We start from the raw sequence: 14,309 nt of genomic DNA, 5'->3' as shown, positions 1-14,309 counted from the left end.
TTCTTTCTCTTAAAATTTTTTAAGGTTTTTCCTACATCCCGAAGTCACTGATACATCTCTGTTCTTTGGAGCAGACATTTTAAATCAGGTTTTGAAAAACTGGCGTTTGCCTGTGTCTTGTGACACCTTCAGGTTCAACCATTAGCTTTCCAAAGCTTGCATCTTCACTGAATGCACTTCTCTCACTTTTGGGCCACTGACCAGGCTGCACGTGAGCTTTCCTCACAGAAAGAGAATGAGCAGAGATTGACTCCTGGCAGAAGGGACACAGCTGGACTTTCTTCATAAAGACTGATCCTGACTGATCCTATTAATATCTGAACTGACATGGCATAAGGCTGTAAGGCAGAGCAGGAAGTCTGCCTTCTTCTGTCAGGTGGGATGAGAGCTACAAAGAGAAGAGAGAGTGAAGTGTGAAACTCAAGAAAAGAAAAATCAAGTGTCTTGAATATACTTTGATGGCCTGTAATAGGCAGAGCAACAGCCCACCTGATTATGGACTTTTTCCCCAGCATAAAAAAAGAGGTCTTTGACACAGCTTACACAGAGAATCACCCTCTTTCCCTTAACTCTTGCTCTGACACTGTTTTTCTGCCTAACAGCAAAACCTCCTCTAATATTGAGTCATACTTCATTGACTGATCAGTATATAAAGCCTAAAAACAAAGTCAGCCACTGTTCCCTTCTGTGAGTACCCAGACAATTGTTGCAGATTACGTGCATCAGGCACTGCTGTTTGGTTCTCCTTTCTTAAACCTTTTTATCACAGTTGATCCTTTGAATTAGGCTGGGCCTCATGGTGTTGGGACTTCCATGTGTGTCACACCCTTAGTGAAGAGAAATCCCAGTTCACTTTGAGTGAGAGAGTGGTGGAATACAGCAGTAATGTCTTCCTTCTGTACGATATCAAGTAGCACAGGTACAAATTGATACTGCTAGACAGCACAACAGCTTAGCGTGCTTTTTTATTTTTTTTAGGAAGGAGCTCATTTTCTCAAATCCCCTTGCTAGCTGCAAGAAAGTTTTGGCTATTTACTTCACATTTGCTATGTAAATCTACTTGGAAAGGAAAGATGATGTATGACCATCTGCATTAAGCAATCAGCGTGATGGACTCATCAAACTCTTAGCAATATCTTCAGGCTCCCCTTAAAGTGGCAGTATGCATTAATCAACCAGCCAGAGTGCCAAGTGCTGCTGCTTCTAAACTGAGGCTTACAGGGGCATGAGATGCCTCAGGGATCTGATTCACAATCTGGGATGGTTTACCTCGGGTTGGTTGGTCTGGTTATTGCGCTGCCTCTGCTTCGGGGACAATTCAGTTGCTTATTTAGCAGCTCCACAAATTACAGGTTGGCAAATTAAGGAAAACTGAAATTGGTGCTAGCGTACCATTGGCACTGAGCTCTACCTTGCGTCAGTTCACAACTGTGAAATACTCATTTCACAAGTAGCTGAGCCACCCTGCAACAGGGTGAGAACCCCTTTGCCCCCAAGAAAAAGAGAATTAGATGGACAACTGGAATGAGAGCTATTGCATCTGTCCCGTGATCCTCTGCCCTGTTCAGGAATTGGTGCAATTCTGTCCTTTGTCTTCTCCCTCCGTCTTTTAGCGTCCACATTCAAAAGCAATGTAGATAAGGAATAAACAATTTAATGCCGTGAGTACTGCAATACCCAGACATGTCCAGTTCACCTAGATACACTCTCCAGCAGCAAAGATATTTTTAAAGGGGTGTATTCATAGGATTCCTCTACCTGCATGGAAATAAGGGTTTTTACAATTGGGATTTTTCTGCTTATAAAGGACCAAAACAACTTATAATTCTCAAAAACTTTTAAACTTCATCAGTTCTAATTGGATTGTTTTTGTTGGACAGGGGTCATAGCTCTGACAACTGCATGCAAATGCAGTTGCATTTTGCGTGCAATCAATGGCAGTTGTCTCCAATTATGATAATTTGATCAGGAATATATATTCGTTGTTCTGCTGTTTCATATTTACTCAAGGAATTGGGTAGTGGCAGTCTCGTGTGATATTTAGTATATCTGCTTGTCAAAATACCATTCTCCTCCTTTTTCTTCATCATTGCCTTTGTCATCATCACCACCATCTTTGTTAGGAATTTGCCACCTTTATGGCCTTTCAGTCCACAGAGATGGAGTTATCATGTGGGCTTGTGCTCATTTGTGCCTAAATTTGCCTTTGATCTTCATCTGACACAGAATACCTCATTTCTCTAGGCTGTGACCAAGCAGTGCAGTGAATTTAAATTTTCAGATTACCTATAATCCCATTTTATTTAGGAAGCACAAAAACATTTGTCATGCTCTTCAGTTTGTGCCTCTGCCTTCAGCAGTTGAACTTAGAACCTTCATTGCCCTGTCTGTCTTCTTTTTTTTGTAAAAAAAAAAAAAAAAAAAAAAAGAGAAGAAGCTTCTGTTTACCTGCCTATAACTCCGTGCAAGATACTGGGGGCTTGCTGATGTGCTGCTGCTGTCCTGGCCTCCCAGAAGAGCTAGCATGCAGAAGGTTGTTTCCCATTCCTACCGTATAGAGAACAGAGAATGGGCAGAACACTAGAATAAAGCATGCAAGAATGGCTCAGTTTGTGAGGAACATCCCCCTGTGAGATGCCTCTAGTTATTCCAGCCTCTGCTGTTTATAAAAACAAGTTTAATCATTCCAGATTATAGTCTGGCATATTAATGTAAACTGTTGACTGGTTTTGGTTTCTCTTAATATGCCAGACTGTAGTTTGTGGTTGTTCAGAAGCTCTGATGCAACGCCTGTGGTATTGCAACACAGGGGGATGAACAATGGGTGAAAAGAACGAGTACAGATGTCTCAGGGCAAACCATCTCTGACCAGTCAAAGCTTTTCGATAGTCGGTAGAAAATAGGCTTGCTTGGTGACGCTGCCCACTCAACTTCTGCTCTGCTGGGGAGAAAAAGGAGGACTGTTCCAGGCGCTTTCTAAGGCATTCTCTTCTCGTGGAACTGTTGTGTCCAGCTCTCTTCAGCTGAAAACACCTTGCAGATATCAGTGTCTCACATTATCTCTCTCCTGAGAATACAGTTTTAAGAGGCATCATTTTGGCAGCCCTGCCAGCTGACACAGCTCTTGTTTTGCTCTTGCATCGCTACCATAATTGCACTGGTAAATAATTTGTAGGGATGCCTGGTGAGCTGTTTCAGGGAACTGAACTGGTTTTAAATTGAACATTTTCCTTTGTATGGCCTTAAAAATGTGAAAATGAAGGAGGATCAACAGCTCTGGCTTTTTTTAAAGAAGGTTCTTTTTCAGGACCCTCTGTGCCGGGGATGCAGGTACAGCAGCAAAGTTGCTGATGATCAGTTTGGGGCTATCTCATAGTGAACAAGGTAACGTTATTCTTAAGGTTGAGAAGATTTTGCAGTCTAAAGAACAAGTTAGGGTACAGGGTATACAACTAATTGAACTGTTTTTATAAGGAATATATTCTGGAATTTTGGAGATGCCTGTAATGAACCCCGTTACTACCCAGCATCATCTTTCAAACATTGTATTAGCAAAGACTTTGTGCCTTCCTACATACAAAATGCATCACTGATTTCCCCCTTAGCCGTGCCTCCCTTAACCCACTGACTTGGACTCCTGGAGCTCCCTTGAAAGTGTAATGCTAAAAATTTTTGTCAGCAGGTTTATAAAGAATGTGTGCAAAAAAAATGTGTGCACAAGAAGATTCTAGAAAGCCAGTGTTTTCATGATAGTGGTGACTCAGGAGGATGTGGTACCAGTAAATTGTGGAGCTTAGAATACTATGCAGTGATATCCTTTGTAAATATCTGAGAAAAAGTGTAGATATTTTTAAATAAAATTTGCCTTTATAGATTTTTGCCTATATTTATATTGAGCAAATGTGATTTGAGTATAGCTAGGAATTTAAAAGGTTTAACTGTTTTTTGAAAATAAATTATTTGAATGCTTCCAGGAGTTACAGAAGAAATTAGCAGGTGCAAAAGTAGAATAGAAAGAGGGATTGCAACTAAAGCAAGGCTTAGGTTTGTAAGGAAGAGCGTAGGAAATGTAGGAGAAATGTTAATCATTTAGTTTGGGAAAGTAGGTGGGATTGGTGGAATGGGACTGTCTTTGCAGTGCAAGTCCTTCAGTATTACAAGAAGGGCAGAGAATTTCTGTAATATGTGTTGAAGATGAGGTGGTGAAGGAGATGTCTTTCTAATGTGGCTCAGGTTGCTCTACCTACCTCAGAATTAAATGTAGATGCAGGGATAGAGACCCTGAATTTTGCTTTCTGTGGTTTCTTTCACTGGCGCTAAGCATTTCAAAACACACCTGTTACCTAAAACACAGTGTTGGGGCTTGGGAGCTCTCATTGGGGTCCTTGTTCTGCCTCCAGCTTCTGAAGCAGTCTCCTCCTCAAGCAAATGGGGAAGGTTGATCTGGTATCCAGTGTGTGTTGGCCTCAGCCAGTATGGGAATAATATTCAAATAATCATTTATTTGAAATGCGGGAGACTGAAAAGCATGGTGCATGGTGCCTTTAAGGAGGGGGCTGGAAGGGATAGGTACTGCCTCATCAGCATAAAGAACTGGGAGACTGGAGCATCCTAAGTAGGAATGGAATTTCTGTGGACCTTCCTTGCTGAATCTGAATTTTTTTACTGAGCAGTTGTGAACAATATTGTGTTTTTTTCCACCAAAGGCCAGGGATTTTTTTTTTTTTTTTTTTTTTTAGGGTCCAGCTTATAAGAAACACACCTCCAGCAGGAGGTGTGTTTCTGAGATAAAGATCCACCCTGCAAAATTTGAAATTGTTTTAAAGAAAAAGTTAATAGAGTTTTAAGCAGCTGAACCATTTTTGCTGCAAAGTTACCTCAGTTTCCACCTCCGGAAAAGGGAAGTCAACCTGGTGAAGATTTATTTGTATTTCAGCTTACACAGATGAAGTTTTGCAAAGTTATTCACAATTTTAAGTACATTTGTAAAATTAGTAAGGTGGTTTGACACTTCTAAATGGCAAGACTGCCAGCCTGCCTCAAACAATAAAAGACAAGCTCAGGCACTGTATGACGCATTTTTCTAATATGATAATGCCTGCCTTTAATCTTTTAAGTAAACATTTTTTTCAAGACTTGTATTTTTACAGGAAATTTTACTTTCTTGGATAATGGTTTAAAATGCATATATGTGTAGCTTGATTTCCACTTAACCAACCAGTTAAATTTTGCTTTAGAGACAATTTTATTGACTTTGATCACAAACCAGGTCTTTCGTCAAGACCTAAGCATATCTTTAAAATGAAAAGCAAGTGGTAACTAAATTAAGAATATGCTTACAGAGGTCGCGTTGTAGGTAATTTTGGGTATGAAAGACAAAAATACAAGCTGGCAGAAAAGGAGATGAGTCTCGTTTGAAGGAAATGTGCTCTCATTTAAAATAGTTATATTTTTTCATCAACTGGGAGTGAAAGGAAGGAAGTTGATGTCAGTGTAAGGATTGAAAATTGGTATTTTAAACACTAGGTGGTGCCATTGTGTAAAGTGTATTTCTGTTAAGTTTGTGAAGTCAGTGGAGGTGAAAACGGTGTTTAAAAACTTCTGAGAAACGTGTCCAGAGAAGTTAGCAGTTGCAAATGAAAGATTTATAACACAGGATGAATGAGAGTGTGCCTATAGTTCTGCTTTTGTGATATGCAGAAGGAAAAGGGATATCTTAGGAAAGAGCTGTGTGATAAATTGTTGTGTTTTTTTGACTTTAAGTCTGCTTGCAAGTATTTGCCTTTTTTGCTTTCAAAGGGGGAGAGAGAACTTAACTCGCACTGTGTGAATCTAGGAGCCATCTCCTAGCAGCTTTATATTGTGAGTATATCAAAACAAGCTTGCCTTGTGTTACTTCAAATACACCCTAAAATGCCTCTAGGATTAAAGCAATCATCTGTAATACAATATCTGTGGCTCATCGTTGATTGGCTCAAAACATGAAATACAGCTTTTTTTTTTTTTCTTGGAACAGTCAATGTGCTTCCTTCGTTGCCTGCTTTACCAAAATTCTGCATTCCTTGTCTAATCCTGAGATATTAAAATAATTAAGTGGGATAGTCACAGTTTCACTAATGAAGCATAATTGAGCTTTGGAATACTTTGATATTAAAATTAAAAAGAATACATAAAAATGGTTTTGCTGAGCATGTGCACATTATTTCTATGTATTGCTACCTGTTTTAAGCAGTAACTGGGGAGCTTTCTTGCCCAAGGACAGTTGGACTGTCCTGCTAACAGCTTTTTTAGCCTGCAAATCTTTATCATAGAGTGTGTGCAACTCTGATTATTGGATCTGCGAGGAGTTAGCTCTAAACAAAGTAATCACTATAAGTTTAAAATGTGAAAATTTGTTTGTATCAATGTTTATTACCTCTAGGTAAGGTGGTCAAAAGAAAATCAAAGTTTTGCAATAGCCATTCAGATCTGGTTGTTGTATGTAAATGATACATTTTTAATTAACTTGTTGGAAGAAATGTGAGAAATTTGAGTTTATTCAGCAAATGCTATAGAACGATTGTTCCTATTGAGTCAGATAAAATATGATTTCATGTGCTTTGTTATTTAAATATATCAGGTCCTAATGACAATTTATGTGACCTAGAAAACACCAAAGAGTTGGCATCAATTTTTAAATTACTTCTTTCTTTCAGACCAAGAACTCTGTTCTGTAATAATCTCTTACACCCAGGGTTGCTTATTATAGATGTTGCATGTACTTTAACTGCTGTGCAAAGCACCTCTCCCATGTAATTACACAAACATATTCTTAATTAATATGACTTGTGTTAGCGTGATCGAGCAATGGAATATTTTTTAGGTGTGAGTTTTGCAATCCTGAAAGAAGGCTGACAAATGAGGAATGTGGTTACTAAATATCGCACATCTCATGAAGAAATCCTTGGGAAGGACACAGGCCAGGACAGCTAAGAGACTTCATCTCAATGAATTGCCTTTAAAAACCCTAAAACATGTATTGATGTAGGAAATGTGGTATCCCAGGCACTTCCTGATCTTTAGGGATCTGTATGGAAAGGTGCTGTCAGATAGGAAGAGCAGTTGGGGGAACCGGAATAGTTTGTTTGTTCCATGTGAAGTAACTTGACTATATCAAACTGAAATGCCTCTCTGTAACCTCAGTATGCTAGAGTAACAAATTTTGTGTTCCCTACTTTTGTGATTTAACCGCTGAATATCCTGGACGTAGGGCCTATAGTGCAATGTTATGCTGCTCAGTTCCATGCTGGGGATCAATTGCTTTTTTACATGTTTATGCATTTTTTTCATATGTCAGTGCCTAGAATACTTGCAGAAATTTTAGGATTGGGAATGAAGCTCGAAAACTTACATGGTTCCTCTCTATATGTCCGTTAATTTTGCCATTCCATTTTGAACTGCTGTAAGGCAGCACAGAGCATATATCATAGATCATGATAATCATTAATGCAAATAAGATTGTGCACGTGCATGTGTAGTCATGTAAGGAGATGGTTTTGGCTCCGTGATTTCATAAAGCTTTTGAAGTTGTGGCCATACAGCTAATGAAGGAGGAGGAGTGGGTGGATGAATAGTTACTTCCCCATGACATTTATCTGAAGCAGCTTTATTTGGTGCAGCACTGCTTTAGGGGTAGATCAGCTAGTTGCTGATATATATGGGGAAGCAGTGCAATGATGCACAGCCTGGATGACCAGTGGGGGAAGCAAAAATTCAGCATAACGTAGGCCACTGTCCATCTCTGAACTCACTTCAGAGCTGCCGCAGATAGATGGGGGAGTTCTTGGCAGCGCCAACAGGCATTTTGCCATTACCATCTGAAAGCTCATTATACTTGCTTGATGCCAGTCGGTTGCAAACTAGTTGAATATTGAGAAATCAACTGTTGGGACTGTTGTGGAAATTTCCGATACTTTTAAGGAGGACGCTGCTGTGAAATGCAGCAGCAGTGGGGACGTTTCATAAATAGAGTGCTCAACATGTTTAAGTGGTATTGGAAAGACAAAAGTGCCTATGCCCTCTCCCCTTCCCCCACTACCCTATGCAAACATGATGGGAAAGAATATAGGATGCCACAAGCAGACGGCATCAAGTATGAAGACATATAGTTAAGGCCTCCAGGTGATACTGCCAAGAATATCAATAGGGGAGCAGGTCAGAGGAGAACAGATGTCAGCAATTTAGTTGCTACGAATAAACGCTTGCAAGGTGTCTTGATGCTGGAGTATATCGTCTTGAGGCAGATTTACAGGAGGTGTTGAAGATTGTGTTCAGAAAACCACTGGACAAATCCAAAAGAGATAGCACTGCTGCTGTCTACCAGGATGGCGTCCCTCTCTGGGGATGCAGCAGTGGAGAGAGAACACCAGCTGTGAACCGTTGGGAAGGAAATGCTGGATGTGGCAGTAGGCACGTTAAAGTCTTTGCCTTTTATTTTCTCATGATCTGTAGGTGTGATGAAGAGGTGTCTGTGTTTCTCATACTGAAAGGAGACATTCCTGGTTGCCTTACAGCACTTTAAAGAGAGAGGTTTCAGCTAGTCCACGTAGTCTTGGAGCTGTGGTATGGATACACAGGTATGGATACAAGACCTGCTCAGATGTGAAGCAGTGCAGTGAGGGATGAAACGTGACAGGCTGCCAAAGAATAGGTAGGAATGTGTCTGTAAAACCAGAAAACCAACAAACATTCTCTGTAAAATTACTCCTTTTCATTTGGAGTGACATAAAACATCAAAAATTCAGCTCAATTAAAGTATGAGGACATCACTTCGGGGAGGTCAGCTTAAGTGCCCTATCTGTTTGAATGTCTTTTTTTAGACAAACCCTGTGTTCTGGTGGTTGCCCTTCCTCCTAGATGTATGGCTTCACTAGAGCCATACTCATTTGGCTGAGTTTTCCCATGACTGCTCAATAATAGTACAGAGGGAAACCCACAGAGAATTAATCCAGTCATGGTTGTGCTAATTTCCAAAGCGGCAAGTGAAAATAAGGGGAGTTTGTAATAAATGCAATATAAAACCTGTTTACATGACTGATTCTCCTCCCCACCCCCACCAGCCTGACCTTACCTCATTTCAGATTCCCCAGTTCTAGCTGAAAGCATTTTTGTGAAGAATGCTGCCAGGAAAATTCCCTTTTTTATCCTAGCTATGAAAGACATGTATGAAAGACCTTTCAATGGAGAGAGGGAATCTGTCTAAATGTGTTGCTATTGAAAGAGGATTGGTTTATAGTCACATAGTTTGATGTTCTTAGAAGGACTATACATTTAATCTTTGATCTAGAAATGATTTTAAGAGTCTGCACATAAGCTAAAAGAAGTTCTATCTAAATGCGCCATCTTCAGCTCCAGGTATAACCAGAAAGATTGTGGTTTTTCTGAGTAAATTTTCTCAAATATGGTTTCACTGCATAATTTCAGGGGGTTTCCTCTATCTTCGTTTAGCTGATAGATTTTTGGCAGATAAAACACTTTGCACAGGCTCCATGTAAATGATTTTTCAGTTCTGTATTCAGGGAGGGAGTAGACTGTCCTCTTTGAGGTTATAGTGCTAACACTCTAGTAAACGATTTCTAGAGAAGATGCAGACAATTGGGTATTACACCTGACCTATTCCAGTCTGATCTCCAGGAATAGTCATTTTAAGGAAGGTAAGGTCAATCTGCATGTATGAAAAGAGTCTTACTGAAGATTTTATTTCCAAAATTTTAGCAAGTGAATATGGTTTGAATGAGTTCATTGACTTAATGGATTGAGACATCTCTGAAATGCATCAGAAGCCTTGAAGAATCTTGGTATAGTAAAAGATGAACACCATTTTATGTCTTTATGGGCAGTTGCAGCCCTCAGATAAATAAAGCACTTCTGCATGTGCTTTAATACCAGTGAAGCCAAAAATTTATAAACACGGATTTTAGTCCTTTGCCAAAGCAAAGCATAGCTTTGGCAAAGAAGTTGTTTCGGCACTTTTTTTTTTAAGCCATCATGGAGCTTGAAATGATGTGCTCATCTAGGCAAGTAGACTTCTAAATAAAAATTGTAAAAATAGGAAGAGTGTATTCCTCCAAGCGTGAGTTGAAAAGATGATGGAAATATGCCCCCCGCCCCCCCTTTTCAAAACCAGAGGGCAACTTCTGTTTTTGATCCTGGAAGCCCTTCCCAGCTGCGTGTTTTCCTACTTGATCTTACAAACGTCCTCCACCATCTTTAAACTGTGACTCAGCCACTGCTTGCAGAGGCTTATTTTGCCCTAGTTGTGTTTTGTCTTTCTGTAGGGATATAGAATACTTTCCAATTCTTTCAGATTAATGACTTTCTTAAATACTGCCTTTTCTTCAGAAATATAAGTACAAATACGTGCTGTTCTTAACGATACTGAATACCGTTCAACCTATGCGTTGTGTATTTAACTATGAGACAAATCCCCCACAATATATATATTATTTTTGTAAAACATGCAGTTAACTAAACTCAGCCTTTATGCAGTAAACATACACTTTGGATAATCTTTTCAATGAGAATAATGCAGACATTACACCCATTCTGATAGGTAGAAGATGATCCACAGGGAAAAAGATACATGTGCATAAGTCAATTATTTGAGAAAGGAGTCCTTAATTTCTTCAGGCTCTATAAAAATAATTTTGGCATCTGCACATATTTATTTTAGAGATATAGGGGTAAATCTTCAGCACAGAGCATGGGGAGTTAACCATGGAACATTCATTAACGTTAATGGGATTTCTATGGCTAATTCCCCACACACTGGCTGAAAATTTAGCCCAAAGAGATTTGAAAAGTGATGTTGAGAAGCAAGTTGCTTGGTTAGCCTCATTACTTTCATGTTATTAACTACTCTATCTGCCACTGGCTTTGTATGAGCACTGAGATATTATACTTAACAGTTAATAATAAAGGACTGCATGCTAAATACAGATTCTAGTGTGGAGGTAAAATAATGCAGTTATATGAGCAAATAGTGGGTATTTTCAGAAAAAAATAATATCTGCAAAGCCATAGAATAGAAGAGGGAAAAAAAAGAGATATTAAGGCATATTTTTAGACAGCAGAAATGGTTTACGTTTGCAGTATCTCTAGTACAGCTTTAGCACCAAAAGAAAGTATAACTTTCTTTTTTTTTTAACTTAGTATTCCACTATTGGGATCTAATTTCAGAGCTGGCCAGCTCTGAGCAGGGGCTTGGACCCAGTGACTTCCAAGTTCCTTCCAGCCTAAATTATTGTATGATTTGTACTTAATATAGCGTTTTTCTTAAAGCCTTTTTGGACTAGTTTTCTTTTGTAAAAGTTAATTGAGATAAGATAAGAAAGTCAGTTTCAGTTTATCTTAAAATTTTGAAGAATGATTGAAACCTGGGCAAACATAAAAAGCTATTTCATCTACTAAATTGAGAATATTGTTTTAAAAGGAAGTACAGGCTCGAATTTAAAATGTTTATCAGAGTTATGTTGCTCTTTTTTTTGTGCTAAGGATATGCAACAGAGAATGTGTGTGAAATATGAATATGTGTGTGCATAGGTATATTCACTTTTCTATTTCTATCATATCTTAGCAGTTTCCTTTCCTTTTTAGGGGAGCTATTAAATTGCTTTTCCAGTTGTTATTCAGAACAGTCAGTAGCCAGCCATTAGAGGGTGCTTCTGCACCAAGGAGCTCTCTTTTCTTAAAGGCCAATTTGCTTAACTTTAAGTATTTGTAGATTTAATGAAGAATCATTTTATGTTTCCTAGAATTACCCAATTTCTTCTTTAATTTGCATTACTTTGTGGAGTACTATTCTTGAAATTCACAGGATTAAAATGTGGATAACTAAAGGTGATTCAGAGAGGGCAGGATGATTCAAAGCAACAAAATTATTACATTTTGTAATTCTTAGTGTAAAAACAAAAGAAAATATATGTGGATCCCATGCAAGTGAAAAATGGGCTGGTATCTTACCTAATTAATGACAGAGATGAGCATCTTTATCGCACTTGCTTACAATATTGCTGCCTCTTTTAGAGATAGATTCATTCATTATAACTCTTCTGCTTATATTTGCAGCAAGAACAGTAAAATAGATGCAGTTTGTAAGTTTCTGACATTGCTAGTAAAGATTTAAAATTAAAACTCTTGGTAAAATAACTTGGTTTTTTTCTCTAGAATGATGGTGATTCCTCATTCAGTAGCAAACTTAAAAATGATATGCCTTTGCTGTAAGAATGTGCAGACAGCAGAGTAGGGAACTGGTTTTATAGCCATTTATCCCAGGAATGCCATTTTGAAGTCCACACTCTCACCCAGGACATTGGTGCAAGGTGAGTGAAGGAGAATGGAAAAAGGAAGATTTCTAAGAGAAAATTCTGCTGTTATGGAATCGCTTCCTAAGGCTAATTGAATAAAAGTCATTACATTTCAAAAGTGGTGCATAGTACAAAGCAGTGCATCTCAGGCATGTGCTGGTAATGTCTAGATCAGGAGCGTTCAGCAAAGAAATCTGCCACCTGCAAATCTTTGTCAAAGCCAGCCCATAGAGATGGTGATTCTGAAAATAGTCCTCTGGGAGAATTTGGTACATCTTTGCATGAATTTTCAGATTCGGGTTAGAGGATTTCTGATATCCAACGGCTTTTGAAAGCTGCCAAAACTTCCAAAGACCTTCTCTAGTAAAATGTCGATTGACGGGAGGAACTGGCACTGAGCTCAGAAAGGGGAGGGATAAAAATCTTTTTCAGGAGCTTCTTAAGAAGCCATATAGTCTCCTAAGCCTTAAACAAAAAGGGTAGCAAAATGTCTGCATAATTGTCCACAGTTTTATTGCACCTGTATATGTTGATATGCTCATAATACCGTCTCTGTATCAAGAGCTGCTGGTTCTGCTGTCTCCAATTTTACATATAGTTCACTGAGGTATCTTTTCGTCTTTACATTGGAAGAACATGTGGAATTAAAATCTGTGAATCTCCCTAACATCATACTCCCTAACAACTTGGGGATTTAGTATTTGCATATATATTTAAGTAGTATAAATTTCAACATCAGTGGGTGTGCTTTGTGAAGCTGACATCCATTGTTGTATAACTAATTTGATTCTAATTCTTCCAAGAGATTATACGATTAAACTTATTTGTTTCTTTTTAGCTGTTAAAAGCCAGTACCTGGACTGTCTAGTTCAGACTCAAGTAAATTTTTTTCTAATTTGGGAGTAGAATCAAGGCAAAAGCAAAACATCTTTCTTGAGCATATCAAACAATAGAGTAATTGGATATTGTGAATATCTTGTTCTTTCTATATAAAATTTGGGGCTTCTGAATGAATACATAGAATGACTGGTAGCGTGTGAGTTCTTTGAAGATATTAAGCATTGAAGGTTATGTCATGTGTCGTGTTGAAGGTAATTGTTCATAGATTTTTCAAAGAGATTTTTAGTTTAGACCTATAACAACTATGTCATAGAATCATAGAATAATTTAGGTTGGAAAAGACCTTTAAGATCATCAAGTCCAACTGTTCTGTAATACACCATTTTATACAATGCCCAGCAAACTTTAGCCCTAATCTGATAAGTGTGTTTGGTACTATTCTTGTGCAAATCCTAATAGTACTGTAATTTGGAACAAAATATTAATGCACACTCTCTTGGACCAATTGACCCAGTAGTAGTTTTCCCTCTGAGTTAAATGACAACAGGATACAATTTTAAGTCACAAACTTTTTTTAAATTAGGTAGGTGGATTTTTGTGCTGGTAGCATATTTGAGTAGCTGTTGTAAATCACTGGTTGAGTTTGCAACTGGTATTTTAAAATTGGAACTACACAGGTAACAATGACTGCTTAAATAAAAACAGGGAGTCTGCCTAATCTTATACGTTAGTAAGCTAATTACTGCTTCTAGTATTATACATTATAATTTTAACAGTTTTTGGAGGGTTGACTCCTTCAGTAAACATTTCTTATATTAGCAAGAGCTGCTTTGTATTACTTTTTTTTTTAACAAGTAGCATAAATCCATCAGTTAATGATGGGAGTAGAGCTAATAAGCATAGCCGTGAAAAGAAAGCATAGGTGATCAAATATACTGGATATGCTAACTCATAATTAAAGAGAGTAAGGATGCACATATTTTGATTATGTCAGTCTTGTCTGCTTCAAATCTGTCCCTAGGAAGACAAACTTGATATACAGCTGGAAAACTAAGACAGTAAGCCTGAAGCAGGTAGTACATCACCAGTATTATCTAAAAAAAAAACAGATTTTTTTTTTTCTAC

The 14,309-nt window shown here is 38.2% G+C and overlaps 1 protein-coding gene across 7 annotated transcripts in view; it reads left to right on the top strand.

The window, feature by feature from the left end:
• Positions 1–14,309, top strand: part of WDPCP (WD repeat containing planar cell polarity effector) — a 161,315-nt gene that overhangs the window by 28,853 nt on the left and 118,153 nt on the right. The window contains exon 1 of one of the 7 annotated variants that reach the window (XM_074579219.1): positions 5,800–5,862. The exons of the other annotated variants lie outside the window; for them this stretch is intronic. The gene's annotated coding sequence lies outside the window, so the exon portion shown is untranslated. Of the gene's footprint in view, positions 1–5,799; positions 5,863–14,309 lie in introns of those variants that run through there. 7 annotated transcript variants of the gene reach the window in all.

This window comes from Larus michahellis, chromosome 3 (genome assembly GCF_964199755.1).
Source record: "Larus michahellis chromosome 3, bLarMic1.1, whole genome shotgun sequence".
Classification (NCBI taxonomy): Eukaryota; Metazoa; Chordata; class Aves; order Charadriiformes; family Laridae; genus Larus; species Larus michahellis.
The sequence above is the reverse complement of the archived record's forward strand: the minus strand, read 5'-3'. Positions and strand labels throughout refer to the sequence as shown.